Raw genomic sequence first — 17,744 nt, 5'->3', positions numbered from 1 at the left:
TAGTATAGAAGGGCCCTGAGTCTTCTTTCAAAGGGATCGGAATGGATGGTCTTATGGTCTTCCAACTCTAAGGTTCTGTGGTTGGAATGGAAATTCTGATATCTGGACTTCACAAGCTTAGAAAAATAATTTATAGGAGTCTTGGGTCACCCGCTCATTCTTGGCTGTCTCTATATTCTTAAATACCAGCCCTTGTTTCTCAGCTCTATCCTTCTTTCTTTCCCAAGTATGGCATTGGTGGAAATATCTGAGAGGTCAGTGTGAAACCAGTAAGGTCTGACTATCTCCCACAGCTCTTGTAGTTGATGGCTCCCATATGATGTAAATTGATTAGTGGAATGGCTAGAGGCAGCAGAGAAGAATAATTAAGAAAGGAGGAGAATAGAACAACAACATCCTTCAATTTTCGAAAATTGTTACCAGTTGTGTGCATCACAGAGCTTGCTCATCCATGCTGACAATGTCAGACCAAGTTCACACAGTTTTCCCATTTGGACTAGGCACCAGGCCTTTGGGATTCTAATTACAAATATATCTTCAGTGTTGATTGTGGTTCTTTTTCTCTGAGTTCTGTGTTGTATCTATATCTTTCTTAGGAGCATGACAGATATTTGGCACCAGGGCATTCCCCAGCAGGAACACCAGACATCCGTCACCAGGTGCAGAATCTTATTATAGACCGCGGTGCTGCTAGTGGATTCAGTATGGGGTGGGGAACGTTTTTGGCTTAGTTTGCATGGTCGACTGCAGTTTGTTAAAGTTGGCTTGAGTGTCAAAATTTAAAACAGGCCTTGGCTTCAGAGTCACATTTGCAGCGAGAGGCTTCTTGGAGTTCTGTGCAGGGGAAGCGTTCCTCTTTGAAGGTGCCAAGCCCTGAAACCTCTGAAATGATGACAGACTGGTCTGAAATTGAACCCTGAAGGATGGTTAAGAGATGTGTGTGTCTGAATTCTTCACCCAGTCCAAAAGCCACCAAGGAGAAGGAGGCTGCAATTTGTGATCTGAGCCATTTAGAGTTGCTAAATGTCATTTGGATCATGGAAATATGATCCACAAATGGAAATAAAGTCATTGGTGACATCTAGTTAGGTTGCAAGGCCATACGCAAAAAAAATGAAGACGTTAATGGACTGGAAGTTTCAACCGCCAGGTAAAAAGTCTTGAAGCAGCAGGTGGGTTGGGTATAAAGAGAGCAAGCTCAGAAATGTATGGTTGGATGAAATTGGTTGTAGTACATATTGCTTTTGAGAAGCAGTGCAGTGACCCCAAAATGTTTACTTGGTCTTTAATAATCATGACATTTAAAAATGTGAAGGGGAGTATAGTGGGCCTATGACGATCACTCAGAGCAATAGCAGACTGAGCTTTTGAGAAAAGACTTACTTCCATGCCTACTTCATTTGAAATCTCTCATGGATTTTAGACATCCATTAAAATATTTTACTAAAAATACATTTTCTTAATGGATTTTTTTTCATGGTGTTTACTATGTTTTTTTTTGCTGCTGCTTGTAAACTTGTTTTATGCTGTTGTTATCTGTGCTTAATCTCTTTTTGTTGCTTCAATGCCTTAGGTTTATTTTTAATTTTGGTTACACTACTGTTTATATGTGTACTGTTGCTTTTATTATGTTGTTAAATCTCAGAAAAAGAAATTGAGATGCAAAACTCTTTTTTAAAAACTCTACAAACCTGTAATGTTTTAAAAGCTTACACTAGAAAAATCTTTATTTGAATGCTCATAAGCACACCTGAAAGAGCACTACTTGCTCAAAGTATTTTGCTTTCCCAAAAGACATTCCAGATCTAGAGATAACCTAACACAATTTAAGATTACCCCATGTTGAATCACTATAGGAAACTATCAGATATGCCATGTGACGACGGCAGTTCTGCAAATGTCAAAAATATAGATCTGAATTAGAACTAACCATCAACCACCAGAAAGAAAGGTTCCAGATGTTTTCCCCCATTTCTGAGCTAATTTCCAAAACTCTATGTATATGTATGTGTGATACTGTAAAAGTAATAGTCAGAAATTCAGTTTGGTTGTGAAATAGAACTATGTATATCCCATCTGTCCTTATTTAATACAGACAGGAACATATTTTCTCAGTTTTGTCCTTCCTTTTGTTCCTGATATAATGGATTCAGGACTTGGAAGGTTTAGCAAGGACTATGACACCACTTTGCACTCTCCTCAGAGTTTAACTTTGTTTGCCCAGTAGCAGAAGGGAGAAATGGACTTTTTCAGCAAAAGTTTAATTTTACAACCAACCCTGTTGTAATCCATTGTATTTTGCAGGGGTTAAGGATCGTATCCCATGGACTGAGAGCTCAGTTTTCATGTGCTCCAGAAATGGAGTCTCACGGAAGCCACCAGATGATGTGAGGGCACTTCTGGTGGGACTCCGTGGGACTCTGTTTCCACAGCCCAGAATGCTTCTTCAGGAGTCAGGTACTACCCAACTCCAAACTGAGGAAAGCAGGGGAAAGTGAGAGAAAGATGGAGCTCAATGGGGAAAGAACGTGGGATGGCTAAGCATCCCAGAAGACAGACTTTGACAGGGGAGAATGGAGTAGGACATTTTCCCCTGCTTTCCCCTGTGCCTGTGGGATGAGGTCCTTAGACTCAACTGAGCAAGATTCATTAGCTTTACCTTCCACACTACAGGGTTATAGTGTTATGACTTGCAGGATCCCACAGTTGTATCCCACAAAATCCTGGAATTTGTAGTAGAGTGAAGCACTAGAGCTCTCTGGCTGAGAATCCTATAAACATCTTCCAACTGCAAATTCCACTTTTTCATAGACACCATGAATGTTAAAGAGGAATCATTTAAAACTATATCAGATCTTTTACCCTATCACATGCCTAATCGCAATTTTTGAAATGGTTAGTAAGGAAATAATTCTCCAATCTTTATCACTTTTTTTCTGGGCAAAAAAAATGGTACTGTTCTATTATCGAGGCGGACTCCAAAAAGGGGCCTAGACAGAGAAGAATAGTGCATTTTATTTTTTTTTGGGGGGGGGGGGGGGAGAGAGAGAGTCGAAGGAGGAAAACCACTTTCCCTATTTTCACTGGTTATCCCCCCCCCCCCCCCACCTTTCCCATATATTGAACGATGGTTGTTTTGATGACAGCAACATGGGTGTGGGGAATAACAGGAAAACAGGGACAAATTATATAACTCCTTCAACCCCGTTCACCCCATAAAATGGACTATCCTTCTCTGTCTGTTGCCCCCTTATGGCTTCTGCCCAGATAGTAAAGGTAAAGGTTTCCCCTGACGTTAAGTCCAGTCATGTCTGACTCTGGGGGTTGCTGCTCATCTCCATTTCTAAGCTGAAGAGCCGGCGTTGTCCGTAGACACCTCCAAGGTCATATGGCCGGCATGATTGCATGGAGCGCCGTTACCTTCCCGCCGGAGCGGTACCTATTGATCTACTCATATTGGCACGTTTTCGAACTGCTAGGTTGGCAGAAGCTGGAGCAACAGCGGGCGCTCATTCCGCTCCCAGGATTTGAACCTCTTACCTTTCGGTCTGCAAGTTCAGCAGCTCAGTACTTTAACACACTTTGCCACCGGGGTTCCCTGCCCAGATAATGTACCCAAAAAAATAATAATGAAATGAGAGAACCTTTTTGTATAGAGTCAAATAGGTCATCTTACCTCTGTCAACAACCCCCCAATGAAGGCACACAACAATGAGAACTATGGTATGGCATGATGTCCAAATGAGGACACTGAGTCCAGGAAGGCATATTATTTGATTGATATTGTGTCTGATATTTGATTATTTGATTTTTTTCCCCAGCATCCATTTCTTTATTTCTTTCTTGTATTTGTACCTTTTCTGATATGATTTTTTTTTAAAAAAATGTGAAAAAACGTGCGTTATTAATTCTTTAACTTGTGGTAGAAACTACACCTTGCTCTGCTGAAATAGAAATCATGACCAATCATCCCATTTCCTGGCCCTTCATTCCAAGATGACAAAATCTAGAAGAGGAACAAAGCAGGGAGTAGATGGTTTAGCACTTCTAAACAAATGTTGGGGTCATGATCCAACCAGCTCAACATCAGAGGAAATTAGGTTGCTAGGATCCTGGGATTGTTTATTACTCTTCAGTTTTAATTAGCTGCAAGTAACATCACATCAGGTTCTGCCATGAACACTCAACCTGTCAGCATGGTTTTACTGACTCTGACAGATTAAATCAGAAACAAGAAAATCAACGTATCAATAATGGGACTTGACATTAAGAAAAACCTGGAAAGTTCTCAATTTCATTGTGTCTTAGATGTGCAAAACTTTGTGAGGCAGTGGACAGGCTAAAGAATTGTTTGGACTGATTATCCTGCTTGGTTCTCCATTATTTCTGCTTGCCTTTAGTTTTTATGTAGAGTTCATTTCAAAAATTTAAATGCCAAAGTTGAGAAAGACGCCTTCAGACATAGGTTGTTTTTGTCACCATACAAAGAGATGAATAACATTCTGTGGATCCATATCCCACCTGCTCCGGCAGAGAGAAATGGAGCCATATGATCAAAACTAGCTAATTCTATTTATTCGTTATATGAATTCTTTCATGTTAAAATAGAGCTAGGAAACCTAACCATAGGCAAAGAATATTGGGAATTGCAGTTTAGCAATAACTGGAGGAGCACACTTTGCCACAATTGCCTCCATTTTGAAGTGTAGTCCCAATACATTAACTAGGAGATAGGAATGGAAAAATATTCAAAAATATTTGAGTGTCAAGAAACCATGTTGAGAAGAATCAATTTGAGTTTGAGACATGCTGCTCAATCACATAGTCATTTCCAACTCTTTGTGACCGCATGGACCAGTCCACGCCAGAGCTCCCTGTCGACCGTCACTGCCCCCAGTTCCTTCAAGTTCATGCCAGTCACTTCAAGGATACCGTCCGTCCATCTCGCCCTTGGTCGGCCTCTCTTCCTTTTTCCTTCCATTATGATCTTTTCCAAGCTTTCTTGTCGTCTCATGATGTGGCCAAAATACTTCATCTTTGCCTCTTGTATCCTTCCCTCCAGTGAGCAGCCGGGCATTATTTCCTGGAGGATGGACCGGTGATCCAAGGCACTCTCAAGATTTTCCTCCAGCACCAGAGTTCAAAAGCGTCTATCTTCCTTCGCTCAGCCTTCCTTATGGTCCAGTTCTCGCATCCATAGGTTACTATGGGGAATACCATTGCTTTCAGTATGCAGACCTTCGTTGCCAGTGTGATGTCTCTGCTCTTCACTATTTTGTCAAGGTTGGCCATTGCTCTCCTCCCAAGAAGGAAATGTCTTCTGATTTCCTGGCTACAGTCTGCATCTCCGGTGATCTTTGCGCCTAGAAATATAAAGTCTGTCACTGCCTCCACGTTTTCTTCTTCTATTTGCCAGTTATCAATATGTGTGGATGCCATAATCTTGGTTTTCTTGATGGTTTAACTGCAGCCCAGCTTTTGTGCTTTCTTCTTCCACCCTGGTGATAAGGCTTCTCAGCAGTTATGTCCTCACTTTTGGACATAGGTGCTTTTTATATAAAATGGCAGTTTATGTTCAGCAAACAATACTTTCTGTTAAGAAATGCCATAAATCCAAAGCTGTGAATAATATTTCCAAGACATTCTCACAAGATAAATAAAAATTGCCAAATAACATATTGCTTCATTTGAGAAGAAATTTAATTCCTTGATCTTCTGGGTTATATGGTTGTATGGAAGGGCCCTAGAATGAAGCCAGGACAAAGACCACCGAAGCCCATCACATGATGCAGAGCTGTATTCAACAGGGCTCTGTCCTCGCTCCATCCTGGAAGTGTCCTAGGATGGAGCCAAAATAACATGGGAGGCCTCGCAGGGATCAGCAGAGGGGGAAGCAGAGCGGTGATGTTTCCCCCCATGTGATAGGAAAAGCAACAACACGGAACATGGGGTAACGGTTTTCCTCACTGCTCCACGGATTTGCCACACTGCTCGGAGAATCCCCCCATTGTCATCCATATTAGAGATCTCCATATGATGAGGTACTAAGACCAATGGTGCTTGCAGTCCAAAATGTGCCTCCATTTGCTTTTCTTTGATATATATATATATATAAATGGTCAATATTTTTATATCTTCAATGTCTGTGCAGAACAGGGAAATTCAGCAGGAGTTTAAGGTTTCTAGGCTGTATGGCCATGTTCCAGAAGTATTCTCTCCTGACGTTTTGCCCACATCTATGGCAGGCATCCTCAGAGGTTGTGAGGTGGCAGGCATCCTCACAACCTCTAAGGATGCCTGCCATAGATGTGGGCAAAACATCAGGAGAGAATACTTCTGGAACATGGCCATACAGCCTGGAAAACATACAACAACCCTGTGATCCTGGCCATGAAAGCCTTCAACAACACATTCAGCAGGAGTTGCTCTTCACACATCAAATGCTGAAATGTCTTCTTCATCCAAAAGACAAGAGGTGGTTCCAGTCAACACTCTGGCAAACATTGCTTTCTCTTGTAGAAGAAGTGGAGATACAATCCCCATCTTTCCCAAATAATCTGTGAATGTGCCACTCATGTTAACCCAAGATAAATTGGGAGCGAGGATAGGAAGTGAGCAGAGGAGTCCATGCATTCCTATGGATTTGGTGGAGCTCTTAAGATGTAGAAAGGCAATGGTGCACTTCAGACTGGGAGCCTCTTCACCTGGCGATTCATAACTGCTTCCACCTCACATGTATTCTTCTCCGCACTAGTCAATGACTGCATTTCCATCTAGGAAAGCCCTAGAAGCAAAGCTGACTGGCAGGAGGCAATTTCTGTTGCTTCCCTGCAGCCTCCAACCCTTCCCTCGCCTCCCCATGATGTTCTTTATAGGAGGAATAAACAAACAGCCATTAGCAATTTTCTCTCTCTCTCTCTTTCTCTTTGGTCTCTCTTGCTCTCAGGGCCATAAGCTGGATCCCCGAGAGGTGGCTTGTGGCATTTATTAGACCAAGTGGAAAACTGCTTGTTTCATCATAGAAAGCAGCTGGAGAGAGAATGCTTTGCAAAGGCATTCACCACTGACCTCCCGAGCATCTGCGGGATGCCAGGGCATTGCAGAGGGAGAGGATTTACCCCCTTCATTTCCTTTTCTTTCTTCTGTGCACTTCTTTCCCTCTCGCTCATTCCCTTCCTCCCCCCTTGGCTCCCCCCTCCTTTCCGCAGTGTCCTGACCTTGCAAGGCCTCAGTCTCCCCTATCCATCTCCGGGCATTCATTCTCTCCCGTGAACTCACGCTGGGAGATTAATTGCCGCCATCACCCCTAATCCATCACACTTCCCCAAGATTGTTTTGACATCTAGTTAATTTTTGGCTGATGATTTATCAAATTCTTATTACCGTGCTCTGAAAGGGGTCATTTATTGTGTTGATTCATGGTAATGATAAAAGGAGGAAGCTTTTTGAATTTTAACTACTAGCCTTTTGCCCAGCTTGGTTTAAAAACAGAGAGAGAAAGAAGAAGAGAAAACACAGAAAAGAGAATCAGTAATTCCTAAATGTTCTGGTGGGCGAATAGTCCTTCCCCCTTTTTTAAAAAACCTTCCTTATTTGTTTGAGGGAATTAATCTGAAAGAGGTTAATATATAGTAAGATGTATTTTTAGAATTCGGGTCTGGCCTGTGTTTCAATAGCATCCCCTAAGGCTCTTTAAACCTTTTATTACCCTATAATATTACCTAAATGTCTACTACTATTTTATTCATATAGAACTTAATAGGGAGTGATGTCAGTCATGTACCAGTGGAAATATGAAACACACCTCTTGGCCAAGCCATCGGGCAGTTCCAGTATTTACAAAGTACACAGAATTTTTTTAATTTTTTTTTAATTTGGTATGACTTTTATGTTATTTCCCCTGTCTCTATTCCTCCCGATTTTAATTTGTTTTTTCATTAAAAAAAAAGATAAGCCCAGATGGCTTATAGTATAGATGCATACTGTGATGCATGTTCATTTTTGTAAAAGATTTAAACATCTAATATGTTGACTTGGAAGGAGACACAATTGAATGTATTACAAGTATGAAAGTACATATACCTGAATCATCTACATTGTCTACATCAGATGGATATCAACTTACAATGAGACTGTCAATGAGAGACCTCCAAGCACACTTCTATGATCCTTATAAAGCAGTGGTTCTCAACCCGTGGGTCCCCAGATGTTTTAGCCTTCAGCTCCCAGAAATCCTAGCAGCTGGCAAACTGGCTGGGATTTCTGGGAGTTGTAGGGCAAAACACATGGGGACCCACAGGTTGAGAATCACTGTTCTAAAGCATCTGGAAGGAACAAAGTTGGGAAAGTACAGTCTGTAAGATTTCATTGGAATTGTTTTTGCATTGGGTTTGTTCTTTTGTTCTTGTTTATTTATTTATTTATTTATTTTTCGCAGTTGCTTTTTTGATTAAAACATGCCCCATGAGTGCTCAACATTTAATGCAAAACTCAATATACTCAGAACCTAGAGAAACTATTCCTTCCTCCTGTCTACCAAGAAGATCACTTTTCACTTTACTAGTTAGTGACCACTGTGCAACAGACAATGTAAGTTGTTTGATGCAAGTTTGCTCAGCTATGTATTACTTCTGGAATAACAAAGCAGTGAGTTTGTTTTGCCTTGTTGTGTTGAAACCAAAATATTCCCGAGTCATTCTTGAGAGGTGAATCAATTGTGTTTTGTTTATTCACTTGTTGAGACCATTTATCCATGCAATATCCTAAACTATCATCATCTTGCTTCAGACCTTTGTTGATTGGTAAAATTTCTTAATATATACCAATTTACATCACACTGAGCAATCTGTTACCATTATAGCAGGGTTGCCATAGTCTATACATGATGGACATGTATAAATATGCAAAAGAAAGTGATAGGGAGGAGGGAGAAAGCTTGTTTACTGTTTTTTGGACCAAATTCGGTTTTGGGACTTGCAGAGTAGATGCATTCTTATGAAAACCAAACTGGTTTTTTTTCCTCCCGAATCCCATTCGTCAGCTCTGCCCCACTTGAATCAAAGGACATTGATTCATTCGGTACCATGGGGTTCTGTTATATTTATGACATATGTTCAGATTTAGAACTGCCATCTATGCAGTGTCTTATTCTAGAACAGTGGTTTTCAAAGTGTGTGGAACCCTTGGAGCTCCACGGTTCCCCCCTCCTCCTCTTCCTCCTCCTCCTCCTCCTCCTCCTCCTCCTCCTCCTCCTCCTCCTCCTCCTCCTCCATTCTCCTCCTCCCCTTCAAGCTTTCCCTCCTCTTTCCTGCTCCTCCCCCCCCAACTTCCTTGCCCCCCCTCCAAAAAAACTTTTTTTCTTGCCTCTCTATTACTCCTATTGCTCCTATTACTTCTACTACTACTACTACTACTACTACTACTGCTACTACTACTATTATTATTCCAAAGGCTGGATGGCTATCTGTTAGGGGTGCCTTGCATCAAAAAATTTGTCAATGCCTGAGATATATACATTATATATAATATATAAACACTAGCGGTGCCCGCCACGCGTTGCTGTGGCAAAGTATGGTGGTATGGGAAATCAAGTATTGAGAAATTGGTGGTAGTTAAGGTAAAGGGTAAAGGTTTTCTCCTGACATTAAGTCCAGTTGTGTCTGAGTGTGTGGGTTGGTGATCATGTGTATTTGTAAGTTGAAGAGGTGGCATTGTTCGGAGAGTCCTTGGAGGTCATGTGGGTGGTATGACTATGGAGCGGCGTTAGTTTTGTGTCGGAGGAGTAGGTATTGATGTATTGATCTTTGGATGTTTTGGAACTGTTGGGTTGGGAGAAGGTGGGGTAATAGTGGGGGTTGACTCTGTTTTTCGAATTCAAACCTGCGACGTTTCATTGGAGAAGTTGAGTAGGTTAGTGGTTGAAGACGCTGCGTCATTAGGGGAGATTATTTCCTAAAGGTTGTGAATATACAATATTTGTGATTATTGGGGTTTTTTCTCTGTTGGAGGTAAGTATGAATGGTGTATAAGAGATGTTGTAGGTGTTGTGAATGGGTAGAGATGACGTTATTATCGGCATATTAAGTTGTATAAGAGATGTTGTTGGTGTTTTGAATGGGGATAGAGTACGTTATCATCGGTATATTAGAGTTGTATAAGAGATGTTGTAGGTTTTCTGAATGGGGATAGTACGTTATCATTGGTATATTACAGTTTTCTAATAGATGTTGTAGGTGTTGTGAATGGGTAGAGATGACATTATTATCGGTATATTAGAGTTGTATAAGAGATGTTGTAGGTGTTTTGAATGGGGATAGAGGACTTTATTATCGGGATATTGCAGTTGTGTAAGAGATGTAGGTTTTCTGAATGGGTATAGAGTACGTAATCATCGGTATATTAGAGTTGTATAAGAGATGTTGTAGGTTTTCTGAATGGGGATAGAGTACGTTATCATCGGTATATTAGAGTTGTATAAGAGATGTTGTAGGTGTTGTGAATGGGTAGAGATGACATTATTATCGGTATATTAGAGTTGTATAAGAGATGTTGTAGGTTTTCTGAATGGGGATAGAGTACGTTATCATCGGTATATTAGAGTTGTATAAGAGATGTTGTAGGTGTTGTGAATGGGTAGAGATGACATTATTATCGGTATATTAGAGTTGTATAAGAGATGTTGTAGGTGTGTTTTTGAATGTGGTGTGTTGTTAGAGTGAGTTTCCCTGGGGCATGGGTTTGAAACGGGATATGGTGTTGTTTGGGTTGGTGTCTCAGTGTAGATGGAGGGTAGAAGTTGATTCTAAGTGAAGATAATCCAGTTGAAATATGATATTGTGGATCTGGGTGGTTGTGGGTTGGAGTGGGTGGGTGCTGTTTGTATGAATGGAGGAGGAAGGAGAGAGTGGGAGGGAGGAAGTGGATGGTTGTGGTCTTGCTTTGAAAGGGTAGAGATGGGGGGGTATGGGTTGTAGTGGATGGCCCTTGTTTATAGGAATGGAGGGGTGGGTGGGAGGAAATGGATGGTTGTGGGTTGTATTGGGTGGGTTTTGTTTAGGTAAATAGAGGAAGAAGAGTGGGATGGGTTGGGTAGTGGAGTGTGTGGGATGGGCCTTGATTTTATGAGTGGAGGAGGAGGAAGAGGAGTGCAAGGGAAGAAATTGAGAGTTCGAAAGAGAAGAAGGGGGGCTAGGGAGTTGTTTTGGAGCTGAGGTCCAGGCTGTGAGGTGGGGGAGCGGCTTGCCCTTCCTTATTTCTCGGTGGAAGCGTTCTGTGGGCCCAAGGAGGCCTGGTGGTGCCTCAGGACGGAGGAGGAGGAGGAGGAGGAGGAGGGGGGTGGCGGGTAGGAGCAGCACCATGTTTCCCGGCAGTGGGAGCGGCGGCGGCGCTCTTTCCTCCTCCGGAGGGGAAGGGGAGGTGTTGGAAGAATCGGTGGCGGTGGGGAAGAGTTGGGGCGCTCAGGCGGCTTGGGGAGGGTTGGTCTGTCTCTGCCTCCTCGCTTTGTCTGGGGTTGGTTTCGCCTTCCGGCTAAGGGAACTGGCGGTGGGTTCTGTGCTGGCGCAGGCGCAGTTCGCCTGTTGCCGCTTTTTGCCTTTTTTCGGCCATGTGATTGTGTTTTTAATATAATGGTGTGGTATCATACTGGAGGCGGGGATGATGATTTCTGTGGTTAATTTGCAAGTTGGGGGGGTTTGGGGTTTAGTTGCTTTGTGCGTCGCCGCGACGCCAAAACTCTTTTATATATATAGATTTCTTGGGGTTCTGTGAGAAACTTTTGTTTCTAAAAGGGCTCAGCAGCTAAAATGGTTTAAGAACCCCTGGCTCTTGACATTTGTGCCACAAACACCTCTGTGTTTGATTGTTTTGTCAGTGATAGTCAGAATACTTTTCCTTGCCAATGCTTTTACCATAAGTAACAATGAGCAAGTTGTGTCAGCACCCAGACAGGTTGTCCCGGGGCAGGTTATATGCAAACAGCCAGTCATAAAGAGGGAGAACGATGTTGACTGTGTTAACATCCACGCAGAGACATACTTTCCACTTTCCTGAATGCTACTTACACGATTAAGCATTTAATGTGTTTGCTGAGCAGTGGAAAATCTCGACCCATAATAAAACAAGATTAGTGAAATCCTCAAGGAAACTGATCCTTCAGCGAGCTAGCAGTGTCTGAAATCTGCTGCCGGCTTCATTCCAGTCCTATCATTAGACCAAATGAAGCTGGCAGGTTAGGTGCCTGTTTTTTAGGGGCAGTGGGAATATCCTGACTATTTTTCCAGAGCCTCCTGTCATTGTTCTCTGTTGGACACCTCCATCTACCTTACTTTTTCAATTGAAGTGGGAGAATATTGCCCATCATTAGTGCTGAAGAAGAATTCAACCATTTGTTCCTTTTACTTCTATACTTAGAATGGAATGAAGAGGAGGACATCTTGTTCTTTACATCTGGCAGAAAAATAGCCTTCATCCCATGTCCAGGTCATTCTTTTCTTGATAGTTCTTCACTGGTATTTTCTAGGGGGCATGTCAAGTCATCACTATTATAAAGCGTTCTGACAACCACACACAATGACAACCACACACAAAGAGAAAGGTGAGAACAAGCATACTAAATCCACTCATTAACTACATCTTGGTTATTTTCATTATTCATGCTGTTCTGGGGATTTTCACTAAAGATGGTGACTGCCTGGCAAATGCAAAATAGTGACTTGCCAATGGAACAATCAGACTACAAGAGCAAATTTCCCTTATATCTTTGAGAAAGTGAATCAATGGCAAAGTGATTATGTAGAATATTTATTTATTTATTTATTTATTTTTCAAACTTATATGCCGCCACTCCCCTAGGGCTCGGAGCGGCTTACAAGAACCGGCTAAAATCAACAATTTAAAAAAAACATCTTAAAAACATCTTTAAAAACATCTTTAAAAACATCCTAAAAGCACCTTTTAAAACATCAACAACAGAACTCAAAAGCCTGTCGAAACAGATGTGTCTTACATGCCCTGCGGAAGGCCAACAAGTCCCGCAAGGCACGAACTTCAGGTGGCAAGGTGTTCCAGAGTGATGACGCCACTACTGAAAAGGCTCTGCGTCTAGTTGCAGTTAGATGAAAAGTCTTAAAACTGGGGACCTCCAGTAGGTCTTGGTCCTCAGAACGGAGGGATCTCTGGGGTTTGTAGAGAGTGAGGCAGTCCCTCAGGTACATCGGCCCTAGACCATGTAAGGCCTTGAAGGTAAGCACCATCACTTTGAAAGTGATCTGGTGCTCAATTGGTAACCAGTGCAGCTGCCGTAAGATTGGTGTTATGTGGCATCTTATCGGGACTCCGGCAAGGAGCCGGGCAGCTGCATTTTGCACCAATTTGAGCTTCCGGATCACCGACACAGGAAGGCCAATGTAAAGGGCGTTACAGTAATCCAGTCTCGAGATGACCGTAGCCTGGATCACCGTAGCCAGGTTGTCCCTAGACAGATAGGGGGCTAGCCGTCTAGCCTGCCGAAGATGAAAAAAGGCAGTTTTGGTAACGGCGGAGACCTGGGCCTCCATCGTCAATGAAGGGTCCAAGAGGACTCCCAGACTCTTTACCAGTAGAGACGGGCGTAGCACTTCGCCATCCAGGGTTGGCAACTGGATATCCCCACTGCCTGGTCAGCCCAGCCATAGGATCTCCATCTTTGCTGGATTCACCCTCAACCTACTGGAACGCAACCATCCAATAATGGGCTCGAGGCATTGATGAAAACTGTCGGGTACAGACTCCGGTCGACCCTCCATCTTTAACACAAGCTGAGTGTCGTCAGCATATTGATAACACTCGAGCCCGAAATCTCGGACCAGCTGAGCAAGTGGTCGCATATAGATGTTAAACAACAGAGGGGAGAGAATGGCCCCCTGAGGAACCCCACAATGTAGAGGGGACCTCTCAGAGACCAGGCCTCCCCTCTCCACTCGCTGTCCACGGTTGTGAAGAAAGGAGGCCAGCCAATTTAAAGCTGTCCCCCTAACTCCAGCAACGGCAAGGCGGTGGGTCAGAAGATTGTGATCGACTGTGTCAAATGCTGCTGTGAGATCCAATAACACAAGCAGCACCGACCCGCTCTGGTCAAGCTGGCATCGGAGATGATCCGTGATGGAAACCAATACAGTCTCTGTCCCATGCCCCGCACGGAAGCTGGACTGGAAAGGATCCAGTCCGGCTGTGTCATCTAGGAACTGCTGCAGCTGCACCGCTACTGCCCTCTCAATCACCTTGCCCAGAAATGAAAGATTCGAAACTGGGCGGTAGCTGGAGGGAACCGAACGATCTAAATCTGGTTTTTTCAGCAGAGGAGAGACCACCGCCTCTTTTAATCCCTCTGGAAAGACTCCTTGCTCAAGGGAGCTGTTTATTATCTTCAGCAGCGGGTCACGTAATCCCTCCTAGCAGGATTTAACCAACCAAGAGGGACACAGATCGAGGGAGCAAGTGGTCGGTCTAACTGCAGCTATGAGCCTATCGACAGCCTCTGCATCCAGTGGGATGAACTGGTCAAGGGTGGGCCCAGCAAGTGGCCACGGAGTCTCAAGTTCTCTCATTGTATCAATTGTGGCGGGGAGGTCCCGGCGTAGTAGTGAATATGTGATCTAAAGTCTTCAATTAAAAGCCAAGTTTTGATTTGGCATCCTTTCTATGGAACACAAGGTTGCATCTAAACTACACTGTAGAATGAATCCAGTTTGACACCACTTGAACTGCACTGGCTCAAAGCTATGGAATCTTGGGATGTGTAGTTTGGTGAGGCACCATCCTCTTTAATGGAGCAGACTGGAGCCCCTGGTGTTGTAATGAGTTAAACCCTTGTGCCAGCTGGACTGCAGACCCAAAGGTCGATGGTTTGAATCCGGAGAATGTGGTGAGCTCCCATCAGTCTGTTCCAGCTTCCAATTCAGGGAACCTCCCACAGGATGGTAAAACATCTGGGCATCCCCTGGGCAACATCCTTGCAGATGGCCAATTCTCTCACACCAGAAGCAATTTGCAGTTTCTCAAGTCGTTCTTGACACAAAAAAATGGAGAATAATAATAATAATAAAACTTTATTTATACCCCACCACCATCTCCCCACGGGGACTCTAGGGTGGCTCACATGGGGCAAGGCCCGACTAGCACAATTTACAAAAACAACAGCATAAATACATTGAACAATATTTTTAAAAAATAAAACACAGTAAGACAATAAAACAAGAGTTAATACAGCAGTAATAATATCAATCAACCACCCATGACCTTATAATAGTACAACTTCCATGTTTCTGTAACATTGAGCTGTGACAGTTAAAATGGTATCAAACTGCATTCATTCTACAGTGTAGATGCACTCACTGTCACAGTGTTATACTATTCACAACTATCATCACAACTTTTAAAAGAACACCACATTAGTTGGCCTGAGTTGTCCTCGCATGTGTCCCATGCAATTCTTGGAGACCCAGTTTAGAAACCACCCAAGATTCAGAGGAGGTGGTGAAGGAGCTTCACTTACTGAAATCATTCATTCTCCTTGTCTTTTTCTCCGTCACTTGCCCTCTATCTCTCTCTTTCTCATTCTCTCTCTCATTTTCCATCCCTTTCAATGAGGTCACCCTGACTGAAGGAAGGACAGAGGTCAGGCATTAGCACAACTATAACTGCACTGCTACTGAGGGTATGAGTGCCATCCATCACGAGCTACACTACTCCATTAGGCTGCGCATGAAATATTCCCTGCTCTGAATCACGGGGTCATACATCTCCCAGTCTAGACACCTTCCTGTTGTGTGGAGATCAATGCCGCACGGTCATGCATCATGTGTCATCCTGTAGCCCTTGCTCTAATAATCGTGTCTATTCTCTAGTCTGCTGTATAAATTATGGTGCTGGGCAAAAAGTGCTATATTATTCAGCAACCTTGGTCACTAATGGATTATTGGTTTATTGGCTGATAATGTGAGCTCCTGTTTTTTGGCTGGAACTCACATTTATTTATTTATCTTTTCTCATTATTGTGCCGTGTGAATGATGGCTGCTGGGCACCTATCCCTTTATGCCCCAGGCTCTGCAGAACAAATAAAGAGCTATGATAAGCAGCACAATAATAGGAGCGATATATAGGTTCCCCACCCCTCACAAAAATACCACCAGTCAAGCTAGAGGGTTTCAAATGGTGCTGTATCATTAACACAAATGCAAAAGCCCCAAAGCAAGAGAACAGAAAACAGAACCATTGCAACCTGCTTTGCTATGGCTATGAAATCCAATACCATGGGAGCAGTGACTATTACATTATAACCAGTTTGAATTTGTATGACTTTGGACTTTATTTCTCAAAGCTGCTATTCCATGGCAGTCACATGAGCACAGAGAACTGAAACATATCAAGATCACCCTCATTATCACACCTCTTGGCATTTGCACAACTATGTAGATTCACCAATGCATGATCCCACAACTGTCTTTCCACTTAGCTTCCATCTTGACACAGTTCTGATGCTCTGTAGCATGCCAGTTTGCTTCCTTTGTGCAATAAAACCCTTAGTGCCATACAATTGATCTGATGGAGTTCACCAAAACTCTTTGTATATGTAAAATTCAAGAAATAAAATTAAGTACAGTAGAGTCTCACTTATCCAACATAAATGGGCCGGCAGAATGTTGGATAAGCGAATATGTTGGATATTAAGGAGGGATTAAGGAAAAGCCTATTAAACATCAAATTAGGTTATGATTTTACAAATTAAGCGCCAAAATATCATGTTATACAACAAATTTGACAGAAAAAGTAGTTCAATATGCAGAAATGCTATGTAGTAATTACTGTATTTACTAATTTAGCACCAAAATATCACGATGTATTGAAAACATTGACTACAAAAATGTGTTGGATAATCCAGAACGTTGGATAAGTGAGTGTTGGATAAGTGAGACTCTACTGTACTGAAAACATGCTTGCTGTTAATCATTTTTCCCTTGAGAAACATCATTTATGTGGATGCTTTATGTAAGAGAGTGATACCATTTTAAAAACCTGCAAGAATTGTTGCCCCCTCACCACCACATATTACTAGGAATGAAGTATCTGCAAGCTCTCGTCTCAGTCCACAATGAGGCCATGGAAGGAACAGCCATCTTTCTGAAGGATCTAATCTCAGATATGAGGAGCCTTGGATATGGAGATGTGCATTGAGAACCTCATTTTCAGTCCTCATCCAGATTGTGGAAGAGTATAACATTAGGATTCCTGGGTAAAATTGTAGTGGGCTTGTTGAGAATCCATGAGCTGTTAGGCTCAAAAATAACCCTCTTTGTGGGGTAGATTCCCAAGAATATAGCTGAGTGCAGAAGCACGCCTTCCAAAACAGCAGGAAACTTACGTGAGGTGAGTTTAGGGGAAGCCTTTCTTCTTTAGGATGGCAAAGGATTGCAAAGTCAGCTTAAAAGTTCAAAAGGTATTTATTGAGGTAAAAAGAAATCCAGTGTAGATAGGAAAAGGGTTTGGAGCTAACTACCTGTGTCTAAGCTAGTTCTAAGGTAGGCAAGCAGGTAAAATAACAAAGGTATCTCAATAGCTACTAGGGTTGTCCAAAAATTCGTTATGATTCTTATTTCGGAATTGACTAGAGATCTGGAAATACTTCTACCGACTTATAGCATGCAAACTATGTTCCTTCTTTTTCGTATTTCATATTCTTACCTAATATCTGCATGTCTTTCAACTGTTC

General features: G+C 42.6%; 1 long non-coding RNA gene across 1 annotated transcript in view; it reads left to right on the top strand.

Moving 5' to 3' along the window:
• The first annotated feature begins 334 nt into the window (after positions 1-334).
• The window catches only part of LOC103281113 (uncharacterized), a 57,315-nt gene continuing 39,905 nt past the window's right edge, over positions 335-17,744 (top strand). The window contains exon 1 of the long non-coding RNA XR_507578.3: positions 335-1,150. This is a non-coding gene — a long non-coding RNA (uncharacterized LOC103281113). The remainder of the gene's footprint in view (positions 1,151-17,744) is intronic.

Source organism: Anolis carolinensis, unplaced genomic scaffold, assembly GCF_035594765.1.
Source record: "Anolis carolinensis isolate JA03-04 unplaced genomic scaffold, rAnoCar3.1.pri scaffold_8, whole genome shotgun sequence".
In the NCBI taxonomy this organism is placed as follows: domain Eukaryota; kingdom Metazoa; phylum Chordata; class Lepidosauria; order Squamata; family Dactyloidae; genus Anolis; species Anolis carolinensis.
Note: the sequence above shows the minus strand (reverse complement) of the source record. Positions and strands in the feature narration are given on the sequence as shown.